This window comes from Canis lupus, chromosome 1, assembly GCF_003254725.2.
Source record: "Canis lupus dingo isolate Sandy chromosome 1, ASM325472v2, whole genome shotgun sequence".
Classification (NCBI taxonomy): Eukaryota; Metazoa; Chordata; class Mammalia; order Carnivora; family Canidae; genus Canis; species Canis lupus.
The window spans coordinates 2,421,556-2,437,608 of NC_064243.1; the positions used below are offsets into that span (position 1 = coordinate 2,421,556).

The following is a 16,053-nucleotide window of genomic DNA, read 5'->3' on the forward strand; positions in this document are numbered from 1 at the left end:
AAAAGACCATGAGGAAAGGTTAAGGGAAATAAATGACAGCCTCAGAAGGAAAAAAATCTATGTTTCATTGGGGTTCCAGAGGGTGCCAAAAGGGACAGAGGACCAGAAAGTGTATTTGAACAAATGATAGCTGAGAACTCCCTAACTTGGGGAGGGAAAAAACACAAAACATATGATCCTCTCAATAGACGCAGAGAAAGCATTTGACAAAATACAGCACCCATTCCTGATCAAAAGTGTAGGGATAAAGGGAACATTCCTCAGCATCTTAAAAGCCATCTATGAAAAGCCCACAGCAAATATCATTCTCAATGGGGAAGCACTGGGAGCCTTTCCCCTAAGATCAGGAACATGACAGGAATGTCCCCTCTCACCACTGCTATTCAACACAGTACTAGAAGTCCTAGCCTCAGCAATCAAACAACAAAAAGAAATAAAAGGCATTCAAATTGGCAAAGAAGTCAAACTCTCTCTCTTCACAGATGACATGATACTGTCCATAGAAAACCCAAAATACTCCACCCCTAGATTGCTAGAACTCATACAGCAATTTGGCAACATGGCAAGATACAAAACCAATGCCCAGAAATCAGTGGCATTTCTATACAATAACCATGAGATTGAAGAAAGAGAAATTAAGGAGTCAACTCTATTTATAGTTGCACCCAAAAGCATTAGAGACCTAGGAATAAATTTAACCAATGAGGTAAAGGATCTATACCCTAAAAACTACAGAACGCTTCTAAAGCAATTGCGGAAGACACAAAGAGATGGAAAAATATTCCATGCTCATGGATTGGAAGAATTAATATTGTGAAAATGTCAATGCTACCCAGGGCAATTTACACATTTAATGCAATCCCTATCAAAATACCGTGGACTTTCTTCAGAGAGTTGGAACAAATCATCTTAAGATTTGTATGGAGTCAGAAAAGACCCCGAATAGCCAGGGGAATGTTGAAAAAGAAAACCAGAGCTAGGGGCATTACAATGACAGATTTCAGGTTGTACTACAAAGCTGTGATCATCACGACACTGCGGTACTGGCACAAAAACAGATGCATAGATCAATGGAACAGAATAGAATGCAGAAGTGGACCCTCAACTCTATGGTCAACTAATATTCGAAAAAGCAGGAAAGACTATCCCCTGGAAAAAAAGACAGTCTCTTCAATAAATGGTGCTGGGAAAATTGGACAGCCACGTGCAGAAGAATGAAACTAGACCATTCTCTTACACCAGACACAAAGATAAACTCAAAATGGATGAAAGATCTAAATGGGAGACAAGAATCCATCCAAATCCTAGATAAGAACACAGGCAACACCCTTTTTGAACTTGGCCACAGCAACTTCTTGCAACATGCATCTATGAAGGCAAGGGAAACAAAAGCAAAAATGAACTCTTGGGACTTCATCAAGATAAAAAGTTTCTGCACAGCAAAAGAAACAGTCAACAAAAGTAAAAGACAACCTACAGAATGGGAGAAGATATTTGCAAATGACCTATCAGATAAAGGGCTAATATCCAAGATCTATAAAAAACTTATTGAACTCAACAGCAAAGAAACAAACAATCCTTCATGAAATGGGCCAAAGACATGAACAGAAATTTCACCAAAGAAGACATAGACATGGCCAACAAGCATATGAGAAAATGCTCCGCATCACTGGCCATCAGGGAAATACAAATCAAAACCACAATGAGATACCACCTCACTCCAGTGAGAATGGGAAAATTAACAAGAGAGAAAACAACAAATAATGGACAGGATGTGGAGAAAGGGGAAGCCTCTTGCATTGTTGGTGGGAATGTGAACTGGTGCAGCCACTCTGGAAAACTGTGTGGAGGTTCCTCAAAGAGTTAAAAATAGATCTGCCCTACGACCCAGCAATTGCACTGCTGGGGATTTACCCCAAAGATATAGATGCAGTGGAAAACTGAGACACCTGCGCCCTAATGTTTCTAGCAGCAATGTCCACAATAGCCAAACTGTGGAAGGAGCCTCGGTGTCCATCGCAAGATGAATGGATAAAGAAGATGTGGTCTATGTATACAATGGAATATTCCTCAGCCATTAGAAACGACAAATACCCACCATTTGCTTTGATGTGGATGGAACTGGAGGGTATTATGCTGAGTAAAGTAAGTCAATCGGAGAAGGACAAACATTATATGGTCTCATTCATTTGGGGAATATAAAAAATAGTGAAAGGGATTAAAGGGAAAGGAGAGAAAATGAGTGGGAAATATCAGAGAGGGTGATGGAACATGAGAGACATCTAACTCTGGGAAACAAACAAGGGGTAGTGGAAGGGAAGTTGGGCGTGGGGAGTGGGGTGACTGGGTGATGGGCACTGAGTGTGGCACTTGACGGGATGAGCACTGGATGATATGCTATATGTTGGCAAATTGAACTCCAATAAAAAATAATTTTAAAAAAGACTTGAACAGAGAACTTGAAACTTTAAACTCCTAAAAGAAAACAGATGGTAAGCTCCAATATGGGTCTTGGAGGTGATTTTTGAATCTGACACCAACAGCAAATCAACAAAATCAAGAACAAAAAAGTGGGATGACACAAAACTAAAAAGCTTCCATACAATAAAGGAAACCATCAACAAAATGAAAAACCAATCCACTAAATGGGAAATAATATATGTAAATCATATATCTGACAAGGGGTTAATATCCAAAATATTTAAAGAACTCATACAAGTTGATAACAAAAAGAATCCAATTTAAAAACAGAAAAAAAAAAAAAAACTGACAGAAGATCCAAATAGATCTCTTTCCAAAGAATATATATAGATGGCCAACCAGTACATGGAAAGATCTCAACCACACTCCCCATGAAGGAAATGCAAATCAAAACCACAATCACCTCACATCTGTTAGAATGGCAATTGTCAAAAAGACAGGAAATAACAAATGTTGGCCTGGATGTGAAGAAAGGGAACTCCTGTGAACTGTAAATGAGAATGTAAATTGATGTAGCTACTATGGTACAAAGTATGGAGTGTCCTCAAAAAATTAAAAATAAAACTACCATATGAGGAATTCCAGCAATTCCACTTCTGGGTATTTATCTAAGGAAAGCAAGCATGTTAATCCAAAAAGATACCTGCACCCTCATGTTCATGCAGCATTATTTACAATAGCCAAGACCCGAACAAACCTAAGTGTCCATCAGTGGGTGAATGGATACATAAATTGTGGTATACATATACCTTTACATACACACATAAATAAGAATGAGATCTTGCCATTTGCAACAATATGAATAGATCTCAAAGGCATTATGCTAAGTGCAATAGTCAAACAAGAGAAATATTGCAAACCCTCAAATGTGGAATGTAAATATATATATTATACATATATTTCATATAAATATAATATAAACATAGAAGATATAAATGCTTTGTTGCCTCAAGAGGTAGCTGTGTCTAGTTATGATGGAAGACTCCAATTTTTTTTTACTTGGTAAATTAGACATATTTCATTTTGTAAATTTAAGGTGTCCAGTATGCTACTTTGTTCTATTTACGTATTGTGTTGTGGTCACCATTGGGTCGATATTTATCACATCACATCATTGTAGTCCAATATTATTGTCAATATTCATTACTCTGTGCATTAGATCTCCATGGCTTATTTACCACTCATTACAAGTTTATACCCTTAACACCATCCGTCTTGTCCCCTCATGCTCCAACAGCTGGTGATATCACTGTTTCTCTCTATATATATATTGTTATAGGCTTAACTTTAGATTCCAAATAAGTGATATCAAGCAGTACTTGTCTTTCTCTGTTTGACTTAACCTTCTAGGCACAATGTGCTCAGAGTCCATCCACATTGCCACAAATGGCAAGATATACTTCTTTTTCATGGCCAAATAATACTCTGTTGTAAAAAAAAATAATAATACTCTGTTGTGTATACGGACCATATTTTTTTTATCCACTTATCCATTGATGGGCTTTTGGGTTGTTTCCATATCTTGGCTGTTGTGTATATTGCTGAGATAAACATGGGTCTGCATATATCTTGTCAAAATCCCATTTTTGAGAACTCCACTTTTAAACGACCTATTCAGCTGTCCAAGTTTGTGTTCATGTTCAGTAAGAACTAACACACCTTACTCAGGTGTCCTGATGACTTTTATCTGTGAAAGCCTCACCCTATCTTGAGCCCAGAATTTCTTCCTATGAGAAAGACGTTTCTTTTAGATTCTCTGCTATACCTGTGAATTCTCTGCTCCTAAGGAATGAAGCATTTTTTTTTTTTTAAATAATGCACATACCTCAGTTGAAGTCATGGCTCCTTGAACAGCTATGATTGGCAGGCCAACCAGGCCAAGTGATAGCAAATTGCTAATAGTTGAAAGAAACTTCCAAATTTTAAGAATCTTAAAATGTCAAAAAAGTGAATATATCAAAACGCTAATATATTGGTTTTGAACACTTATTACACACCAGGCACTTTTTCAAGTCTGTTATAGTTATTAATTTATTTAAACATAATAATATACAGCCCTGTATAGCAAACTATATCCTTATCTCTATCTTATAAATGAGGAATAAGGAATATCCAAATAACCAGGCCATCAATCTAGTTCATTTTTTGCAGCGCTGTCCCTCTTGTGCCAACACAGCATGATATTGTTGAGAAAAGAATTAGATCTCAGAATAGTACAATAAATAAATAAATAAATAAATAAATAAATAAATAAATACTATCTTTTAATATAATCCCCTACTAGGGTTGCCAGAGTAGGTACAAAACACCCAATTGAATTTGACCTCAAAAAAGCAATGAAAAATTTTTAGTACAAGTCCCAAATACAGCACGGACATGCTCAATATTTAAAAAATAATAATTGTTTATGGAAATTCAAACTTAGTAGAATCTGGCAAAACTATCTCATGCTAGAGCAAAGTGCTCCTTCACACTTCCTTGTAATACCCCACTTCCCTTCCAGGATACAGGGAACAGCCCACATATTTTAAGCATATTTAACACATGGTATATTTTTACAGGAGTATATACAGAACCTTCCATGTGCCAGATGCTTTACATATGTTACTGGTGGTCCACAGAGCAGCCTGGCAGAGCTGGTATTGCTAGCCACTTTCTATAGATGAGCCCATTGACAGGGCAAGAAGTTAAGTAAAACCTTCCAGGTTATGAGAAAGTGAGAGGTGAAAAATAATACACACATCTGTCTGGCCTCAGGGCCAAGCTCTTTGCAGCTAAAACCACAGTTTTGTGTTATGTTTTCCATATTGACTGTTTGGAACTACTTTTTCCAAGTGGGCATTATTCCTTGTGCTACAATCCATCTCAAACAGTGGGGACTGTTGCCAAAATAGGGGAGTCAGTGCCTTGCTTGTGTCCTCTCCATGCACTGTCTACGGTGCCTGGGACCACATGGCCAGCTTGGTGCCAATTCATCCCCCACTTGTCACCCCACAAAGACTGAACATGAAATCCATGCTCATTTTGCTTTCTAATGGAAATCTGGGTGTGTGAATCAATAGGTGTGTGTTTTCCACATTGAATAGGGATAAAGCCATTAAGCAAAAACATTCATTTATAGATGATAGGAAATGAATAGGAAGTGTTTGCTTTCAAGTTGTTGACCTACAACCAGACAGGGTAGAGAGTAACTCAATGTGGTTCAAGCTAAATGTTTATTATCCTCAAGACAATTTGGCATTTCATAGTTATTTTATTTGCCTAGTATTTATTGTTTTGGGGTTTAAGATTAAAATCAATGGGCTTTACTTTATTTTAGCTGAGAGTTTTCATGAAGTAATTCAACCATGTTTTTCCAATGATATTTTTTAAGAGTTTATTTATTTATTCACAAGAGACACAGAGAGAGGCAGAGACACAGGAAGAAAAAAAGCAGGCTCCCTATAGGGAGCCTGGTATGGGACTCGATTCCAGTACCCTGGGATCATATCCTGAGCCGAAGGTAGACACTCAACCACTGAGCCACCCAGGCATCCCTTCCTTTAAATTAAATGTAAAGACATTCCTTTTTTAAGAAAGATTATTACACTTTTAATTCTCACATTTGTCCTTGGGCTTTACTTTTATGTAAAGTGGCCACACCTTCCTACTTTCAGTACCATTCTGGAAGAGTTCTTAGGTCCTTTAAGAGTGGTGGTCCTCACGTAGGAATGGAGAACCAGCCCAGCTTCCATGGCATCAGCTGTCATTGACAATGGGTGGTGTTTTTGGTGGATTAAAGTAGTGGCAAGAGGGAAGGAAGAAAGCAACTAGTATAAAATGGCATGAAAAAGTAAAGGAAGAAGAAAGGTGGAAAGGGAAGGAAAAGGTAGGAACTCCATAGAGGAGTGAATGTTGGGAAAACCACATTCAGATGAGTCCAGTCACCTTTCTTTGTTTGGCTTCCATGGATTCATTCTCTTCAGTGCTGAATGAGACATCTTCCTAAAACATAGCTCCGATCAGATTGAAAACTTTTGCGACTTTTCATTGACTGAGTTCTGAAGGCCACGCTCCTGTGAATGTACATAGTTGTCACCATCCCTGTGCTGATGCTGCTGACCCCTCTTGCACTGTGACCCTCCACGGCCTCTACCCTCAGCCTGCACTAAAGGCTCCAACAAAGAGACACACAGGAAGCTCTCTGACTTTTAGGAAACTGTTGGTGATCTCATTCTTTTGAAAGTCATTAAGGCAAAAATGACTTTATTCAATCTGAGGCCATAAGTTTAAAGTGAATAAATAAATTGTGGTTTTCCATTAAAAAGAATGCACAAAAATTTCTCGATTTTGAAACCCATCTGAGATGAGACCGCATGGAGTGTGGCATCCATAGGATTGAATAACATACCCCTGAATGAACATGATCCTCATGGTATTTATGTTTATGAGTTTCATACATCCCAGTCTTAATAATAGCAGAGTACTAGAAATTCTGACCAGAGTGGTGACACAAGAGAAAAAAATAAAAACTATCCAAATCAGAAAAGAAGTAAAATCATTTCTGTTCACAGATGGCATGATCTTTCATGTATAAAACCACACACATAGATCTGTTAAAACCATTGAACAAGATCCACAAAGTGGCAAGATACAAAAGCAATATGCAAAACCCAATTGTGTTTCTATACACTAAGGATAACCAAGTTAAGAGGAAATTAAGAAAGCAAGTTTATTTATTATATGAAAAAGAATTACATGCTTAGTAATAAATGTAACAAAGGAGGAGGAAGACTTTTATGACTAAAAACCACAAAACATTGCTAAAAGAAATGCACATAAATGGAAGGACACCTTGTGCTCTGGGATCAAAAGATACAATGGTGTTAGGACGTTCATACTACCCAAGGTGGTGGACCTGCAGATGCAAGGGGATCCTCATCAAAATCTCAATGGCATTTTTGCAGAAACAAATCTGAATTAAAGCAACATATGTGTCTCCTTATCAACATATTACATAGTAAGATCTAGTGGTGGAAGAATTTGGAAGTGATGATAAGCATAAACAATAAGTCAGTACACATCTGTGCGCTACAATGTGGTAGGAAATGTCCATAAACACTGATTGGGAAAGACACCTGGGTGGTGTCGAAACCTCCACAGTCATAAGTGGAGGAGATGAGTTTCAGGGAAGGTGAAAATAAGACATGACATTATTGCTGCCCAAGTTCACAGACCTAGTCCTATCCCAGGCCCCTCAGTGGCCCAAGGGAACCAGACTAAGGAATCTGAGAGGAGAGGGTTGAAGATTGCAGGCACTGCAATAGTAAGCCAAGAGCTCTCCTTCACCAGCTAATAATGGGCTATGCCTCTAGGATTCCGATGTAAAGTTTTGAGATAAGCAGGTGCTTTCTCCATATCACCATCATCATTGTTTTTACTGATTCTTCCCATGTGTGATGCACTGCATGTTGAATAAATGAATTCTCAAGGAAGAAATGATAGCATTTATCACATATGAAGTCAAGAGAAGTATAAGCACATTTACTGATTAAGGAGCAGCTTCTCAGGACAGACTTCTACATGCAGCGTCACCCTTGCCTCTTGCATCTCTCAATTTCCTCCCTACTGGTTAGTCACTGTTTTCCACTCTGAAGGGGAGGATGGAAATGTCAGAGTATAATATTTAGCCTCAGTCCCAGAATCTGCCAATTACCCCCACCACCCCTCTCCAAACATAGCACCTGTCATCACACTTGCTGTTCCTGCATGACACAGGAAAATAAAATATTGTCTTAAAGTCACAGAAATAAATGCGACAATAGAACAAAGTTAATAGAGTTTTTAATGAACAAGAATTCATAGATAAACCCAAGGATTTTCAGCATAAATAACCATTATTTATAAGGTTAGTACAGAGATTTTTTGGTACAGTCTATAAGGACATTAGAAATTACGAAGTAAACAGAACTAAAACATAAGCATAAAAATAATCCTAAAGATGCAGCACTGACATGTAAAATGCATAAATATATATGCTTATGCAAGAGAATATGCTATTTTTTGCATAATGTCAAACTTCTAAATCTTTAATAGAATTTTCAGTGTGTTTCTGAAGTTTTGTGTAATATAATGAAGTGATATTTGCCTGTTGGGTCTCCCAATAGACCACTCTGTCTTACTCAAGACTATCCTTAATCCTGGCTAGTTTTCTTTACTGTGAATGGTGTTTAATTTAGGATTATGAGGTACTTTCAGTGGATCCACACTCATTTGTGTCTTTTGGAAAATTAATTAAAAAATGCATGCTCTAATAAAAATATTTGGGAAAAAGCTTTAACTATTTATACAAAGAAAACTGAACTCAATATAGTCTGATTTAAGTAAACAAAAGCTACCTAAATGCAATAATCTAAGCTGATAAAGATCACAAATGTGAACAATGATATATCTATTTAAAGAAGTTCTCACACTGGGAACTAATGAAGAGAGAGCATAGTGACCTCAGAAGAAAGACGGTATGACAATATCAAGACTGCAATGCATGGCCTTCAAACCAGACTTTGCAGGCATGCCATTAAACCCATTCTCATATGCAAATACAGAGCACAGAGGACTGATGGATGCTAGACATATATTTGACTGTAACCAACATAGAGATTATAGTGACTGATATCACTCCAGGAGGACATTTAGACAGAAAAAGAGCACAGATTACCTTAGGCAGTATCACTATCTAAGGGATATTCACACAAAGACAAACCAGCACGAGAAAACACACAAGATAATCAGAAACATGAGAAGAAATGCAGAATAGCTGGTAGCATGGGCTAAGTGTTCCAGGAAGGACAGTAAGCAAGTCCTTTGGATTGGGTCAACAGAAGGGCACCCTTGAATGATGTCTCAGTAGAAATGCTGGTGTGAAGAAGACCAAGGCCAAGGGCATGAAGCCAAAAGATGAATGATTTATAAAGAAGAGGTGCTCACTGTCATCTTGTCCATCAAGAAGCTTTCTCATAAAGAAAGGGAACCAGGAAAGAGAGGTAGCTGACATAGGGCAGGAGTGGTGAGGTACACTCAGGCATGTTTCTTAAGTGAGGGAAAGGATGCAGGGAAAGTGAGAGAAAGGAAACAAATAGACCTGAGAGGAGATCGGAGAGGAGAGGAGATGGTGCAGAAGAAGGCCTGAGCCGGAGAGAATCGGTCTTCCTCAGAAGATGGGGAGAAAGCGGGAGATGGGGCACAGTGTTAACCAGCCTCGTGGGTGAGGGTGCACCGGGCCTCACGCCATGATGCAGGACCAAAGAGCAGTGGCCATTCACATCCATTATAAAACAAATAAAAGATGAAATAGTATTTAGAGCACAGCAGAATGTAGTGAGAGGATCTGTTTAGTGTGACAGTCCCCCTGTGCCCCTTGGAGACTTCAGAAAATGTCCTATCTCCACCTGCCCTGTTCATTACCTTTATTATGATACCCGATGTCCATGTGGGAAGTCACAAATGCATTTTTTCAGATTGATGGGTTTCAGGCATTATCAAGAATAGAGATCAGTGATCTTTAGAAAGTACTACAAGTAATAATTTCTGGCAACTTGTCTCAGGGGCCTGGAATGTCACCATCATCATCATCATTATCTTCAACTTCATCATCATCATTGTCTTCATTATTGTATCATCACCATCATCACTGTCATAATTATTGTTGTCACCATCATCATCTTTATTATCTTCATCACCATCATCATCTTCATCATCATCACTGTCATCACCACCATCATCATCATCATCACTATCACCTGATTAGCATTTTTTGAGTCCTTGTTATGCTCCAACAACTATTCCAAGTGCTTTTCCCACGTCAGCCTATTTCATCCTCCCTGGAGCTGCAAGGTGGCAAGCTCTGCAGATCAGGAGGGGACAGTGGTGCGTGGCCAGCCCAGCCTCAGGGAGCTAGCAGCCCCAGTGCAGGAAGTGTGTTCTCAGTTGGAATCTGCACGAGTACCAGCGACCATACTAGGTGCCCTGGCACACACAATCTCACCACATTTAATTATTTTGGGGGATCAGTTTTGTAGGAAGTTAGTATTTATTACAGAAAAGTGTCTTTGGTTAAATCAAAACAAACTTAAAAGGAGTGTATTGATTAATTTTTATATGTATCATTTTTTCCCATGATAACATCGACATGGATAATTTCTCATTCAGAGAAATGCTGTAACAACAGATTCAAGGTGGTAAATTCACAGAAAAAGGAAACTTGATAATTTAAGAACTCACTATTTAAAAAGAAAAATAATTAGGAGCATATATTTTAAGTAAAACGAGACATACATACATAAATAATGACTAATGCTCCAAAAAGATGGGATTTAATAGCATATTTCATTCATGTTAAAAAAAAATTGATTTCCTCAGAAACATGCCTTTAAAAATGTTGTACTGTGTTCACTAGAATTCATTCCTTTATCCTTTCAACAAATAAATCTTATTACTATGCTTCAAGATATAGATGATGAAATAATTTACATAATAAAATTTAATGTATTTAATACTTTTAGTTTCAAAAGGTCACTCTGTTGAGAACTCAGTGTTCTTTTTTTTATGATTTTATTTATTTATTCATGGGAGACACATAGAGACAGAGGCAGAGACACAGGCAGAGGGAGAAGCAGGCTCCATGCAGGGAGCCTGACATGGGACTCAATCCCAGGACACCAGGATCATGCCCTGGGCCAAAGGCAGACATTAAACTGCTGAGCCATCCAGGGATCCCCTAAAGCCCTGTGACTTATAGAAGAAAACAGAGCAATATCTTTGTAATCTTAGGGGAGCCCAATGCGGGACTTAATCCCAGGACCCTGGGATCATGCCCTGAGCTAAAGGGAGACCCTCACCTGCTGAGCCACCCATGTGCCCAAGAGCTCGGTGTTCTAAGGGACTGCCCCCTGGCACAGGCTTATAGGCTGCAGGAGGGAAAGGAGCAAGAGGTCTGCCTGGGTTGCAAGCCCACTATGAAGGCAAAGATTTGAGTTGTGTCTTTCGATGATGTCTGCCTTATTCAGACATAAAACAAACTTAACACAGTTATAAAGCAGGTTCAGGATCCCAAATTCAATGGCATTTCACTAGGCATGTGATTTGGGTTCCTACCCATCACACAAAGCAAAGCACAAGACAAAGTCATGCAACAAACAGGATATACCAAGAGGTAGGAAAGTAGCAAGCCAGACATGAAGTCAGTCCCTGAGCGCACAGTTGAGGTGAGGCCTCAGCATTCCCTGCCTACTGTTTGCTACACTTGGGCTGTGCAGGATGTCTGTGCAGAGGTCTCGGGGCAGAGCTGTGGGGGCAGCTGCCTTGCACATGAGGTCAGATGTGGAAGGTGTCAGGTTTAATCTGATCGGTCGTGAAATGGAATAGAGAGGCCAGGCAAAAGTTGGTCGAAACAAGCTTTTAATGGGACGCACTCTCGGCGAGGTTCTAGGCTCCACGACCCGCAGGGGAGGGAGAGAACAGGCAAGTCTCAGGCCAGGGAAGTCATGCCCAGGCAAACCGCAGGGGGGTCTATAATGAGTTTTCAGTGGTGGGAAGATGGGGGCAGGGCAGCATTCCGATTAGGGCAAGGGTTACAGGTCTTGTAAGCTAAGTTAGGGTGGTGGAAAGGGAGGAGGGCAGGGGGTGGGGATGAATGGGTGACGGGCACTGAGGGGGGCACTTGACGGGATGAGCACTGGGTGTTATTCTGTATGTTGGTAAATTGAACACCAATAAAAAAATAAATTTATTAAAAAAATAAATAAAAATAAATAAAAACTAAAAAAATAAAAAATAAAATAAAAAATAATAATAAGTTAAGGTAGGGCAGCAAGGCAGCGTTGTTGGGAGGTTGCTGGCCTGGGGTCGGCCGTTTTGAGGTCCCGAGTCTCGCCAGCCCAACAGAAGGGACAGCGTCTGGGGAGTCTGAGAGTTTGTTGCAGAACTCTTCCCTTCTAAAGGGGCTTAACCAGCCTTGGGTCTTGCTAGACTCCTCTGGTTCCAGAGAGTAGCAGTCCCCAGTTCCTCCAGGCTCTCTTGGCTTTGCTGGTTATCAGTTCCTGGTACCTCCAGCCTGTTCTGGTTTCTGTGATATCTGGTCTTGGCTGCTTACATCACTGCTTGATCCTGTGACTCCATCTGGCTCTCTACAACCTCAAATAATCCAAAAGCCAATTACATGGATGAGAACTCCTGACCTGGGCACAGCCACTTACTCTTACTGATCTTTTACTTGGGTCCTGGCACAAATAAGAAGACAACAGGGAAGGAAGGAGGTCTGCCTGGGACCCGAAAGCGCTGGGAGGAATCCCAGCACAGAGTTGTACCTCCAGGAATCCCGGAGTCTGCCCTCTCGCTTCGCAGCAGGACACTGTGACCAATATCCCTGTTTCAGAGGTGGAGACTGGGTTCGAAAGAGTTAAGTAAAATTTCTAAAACAACAGCAACAACAGTAAGTAGTACTGATAAGGCCAATAAAAGGAGTCTTTAGTGTGTTGTGAAGTGTTTGTTTTTGCACAGACTGGGATGTATCCCTACCTACAGGCAAAATCATCAATGTAGCTTCTCCCACAGTTTCTAGAAAGAAGCCAGTTCAAGTCCAATTGTGAGATGCATTATTGTTGTGAGGCTGGTACTTGGAAGTCCATAAAGGGGACACATTGTTGTAAGTTCCCCCAGAGATCCACTCGAATTGAGGCTGAGTACAATCTCCACTTATCTTTTTTTTATATAATTTTTTAAGATTATTTATTTATTCATAGAGACACAGAGAGAGAGAGAGAGAGAGAGGGAGAGACACAGGCAGAGGGAGAAGCAGGCACCATGCAGAGAGCCTGACTTGGGACTCGATCCAGGGTCTCCAGGATCACACCCTAGGCTGCAGGCAGCGCTAAACTGCTGCGCCACCAGGGCTGCCCCCAATCTCTACTTATCTTAATGAACTTGTGCAAAATGGCCATTGCTTCTCATCCAGTGAAGAACTGATAAAATAAATTTCATTAAATCATGTGGTTGCTTTTGCTAAAAACTTACACTTTTTTTTTTAATAGTACTTTTTACAGATCTTGATGACATAGAAATACATTGCTTTTTCTGAACTAACACTACTTCTTCACTTATTTGATGAAGGAAAATCTTAACCATGAGAGTAATGGTAAGAATTATGTCACCGAATATCAACATTAAAGTATAAAACCTGCTCAAATTCATGTAGGCTTTTTTATATCCCAAGCACTACTGGTATTTTCAGTTTTCAAGGAGCAAACTGAACAACTGATAAAAATTAACCATCTGTTTCTCTGCCTCAGTTTTTGAGGAAGAAGCAAGGAGAATCATACTGCCCACTTTAAGGATACTCACACTTTGTTTGTAACCAATGGAGCTCTTTCTCCATGGGGGCCCAGCGAGTAATGCCTACAGACAGTGGCCTCCTTGGTGGTGTCTGCAGTCAGTTGATTGTATGGGTTGCCCTAAGGGACCTTGGAGACAGCCCTTTCGAGTGGACCTTCATGTCTGACCTCATGCCATCCCCAGTGGGCTACAGATAGGTATACAGGGTATCTCTGAAAAGCCTCAGGGCACAGTGGCCAGGGTCCACACTGGCCAAGTCATCATGCCCATCCATATCAAGCTGAAGAACAAGGAGCATGTGACTGAGGCCCTACACAGGGCCAAGGCAAGTTCCCTGGCCCCAGTATGTCAGCTGTGCTTTGGTCCTACCTTTTCTGATGCCATTCCTTCCATTGCTCCCTAGATCTACATCTCCAACAAGTGGGGCATTACTCAGTTAAATACAGATGACTTTGACAACATGGTGGCTGAAAAACGGTTCATCCAGATGGCTACGGGATCCAATACATTCTTAATCATAGCTCCTTGAACAAGTGGTGGGCTCTGCATTCATGAGAACCTCTGTGCTACCCCCTCCTTATTCATGCCCTCCAATAAATCCTACTTCCCATCAAAAAATTATTCATACTTTGGCTTATTGTATTTCTGGTAATTCGTTTGTTTGGTCATTAGTTCAAAACATGCTTATTGACACCCTTCCTTGCTGCCAGCCTGTTCTCAATCCTGAGAGCTCATCAGTGGACAAAACAGACAAAAATCCTACCTTTGTGGATCTTAACTCTAAATTGGGAAGGGAAGGATATAAGAAATAAGTAGATAAATAATTAAAATATAGTGTGTCAGACAGTCAGTCACACTAAAAGTATTATAGCTTTAAAGTTACACAATCAAAAAGGAGTTTACCAGAAGGTGATGAGAAAAATCTTGAAAGTGACCCATGTGGACATTAGAGGGGAGAGTGTTTCCAGTGTGTTCCAGGGACCAAAGCAAGTGGGGTTCCTTTGGTTCCCTGATGATGCAGAGAATGAGTCATTCAAACAGGTGATGGTAAGGATGTTTCTTCTGAAAAATGTATAAAATAAAAAACTTCATCTCAGTTATGCTTCTGTCTTAATTGAATGAGAGTCAAAAACCCTTTGGGTGCTGTTTTAAGAAAACAAAAACCATCCTCGATAGAGACATAGATCATCCTATGGGCCTCCTGAACAGTCTGATAAAGTTCGAGTTTTTCAATTTCATGTTAAAGAATCCAGATGTCTTCATTAAATACTTTATGTGAAGATAAAGTTGTTAAGGTCAAAATACATACACCATTGCTGCTACCCCCATGGATGAATAGTATGAGTATATGATACAGATATGATACCTGTTCTCCTCCAACGGGCCCACAGATTTCTCTTTGCCAAACCCTTCCATATCTGCATTTCTGGACATCAGATATTCTGATTCCACTGTGAATTCCCATGAAACTGTTTGCATCTAACTCACTCATATGCTACAGTGTCTCACAGGAAAAAATACCACTGCTCCCAACAACTTTCTTCCAGGGATCATGTAGGACCTCAATTCAGTGATCCCTAGCTCAACTCATAATTTCTTGTCTAAGTTATTTCAAGAAGATTTTAAGAGAGCACTCATTCTAAGGGTGTTATGTACTCCCCTCTAACATAACAGTATGACAGACATCTTAGGGCTAGAAAGGAACTATTTAATCTAGCTCATCTGTTTGATACATGGACCCTGTTTTGTAAAATTTCTATCACTTAGTTTCAAGTTGTCCATTTTGTAATGGAATCCTCTAATGAGAGATTCGATTAATCTGGAAGTAGTTAAATCTAACAATTCAAGTTGTAAGCCACGGATAATCAAATCTAGCAATGTGCAAAAAGCTATATGCCATGAACAAGTGGATTTTTCCCAGATATGCAAGGCAAGTTCAACATTCAGCAATCACTGTAATGCATTAGATCCACAGACTAAAGAAGAAAAATCATACACATGTATCAATTGAAACAGAAAAAGCACTGATAAACATCTAATGTCCATTCATGATACAAAGAAAAATTCTCTCAGCAAACTAGAAACAGAGAACAGACCTTTAGTTGGTAAAGATGTCTACAGAACCACACAACTAGCATATTAATGATGAAACATTGAATGCTTTTTCCTGAAATAGGAGAGTGTCTGTTCTCACCACACTTATTC

The 16,053-nt window shown here is 39.7% G+C and overlaps 1 non-coding gene and 1 pseudogene across 1 annotated transcript; both read left to right on the forward strand.

Annotated features, from left to right (window-relative positions):
• Positions 1–9,695: 9,695 nt before the first annotated feature.
• Positions 9,696–14,403, forward strand: LOC112645644 (60S ribosomal protein L10-like; annotated as a pseudogene).
• On the forward strand, positions 13,856–13,989 carry LOC112645726 (small nucleolar RNA SNORA70). Its single transcript, XR_003127219.1, has one exon. It is a non-coding gene; the product is annotated as a small nucleolar RNA SNORA70 (small nucleolar RNA).
• Positions 14,404–16,053: the final 1,650 nt, after the last annotated feature.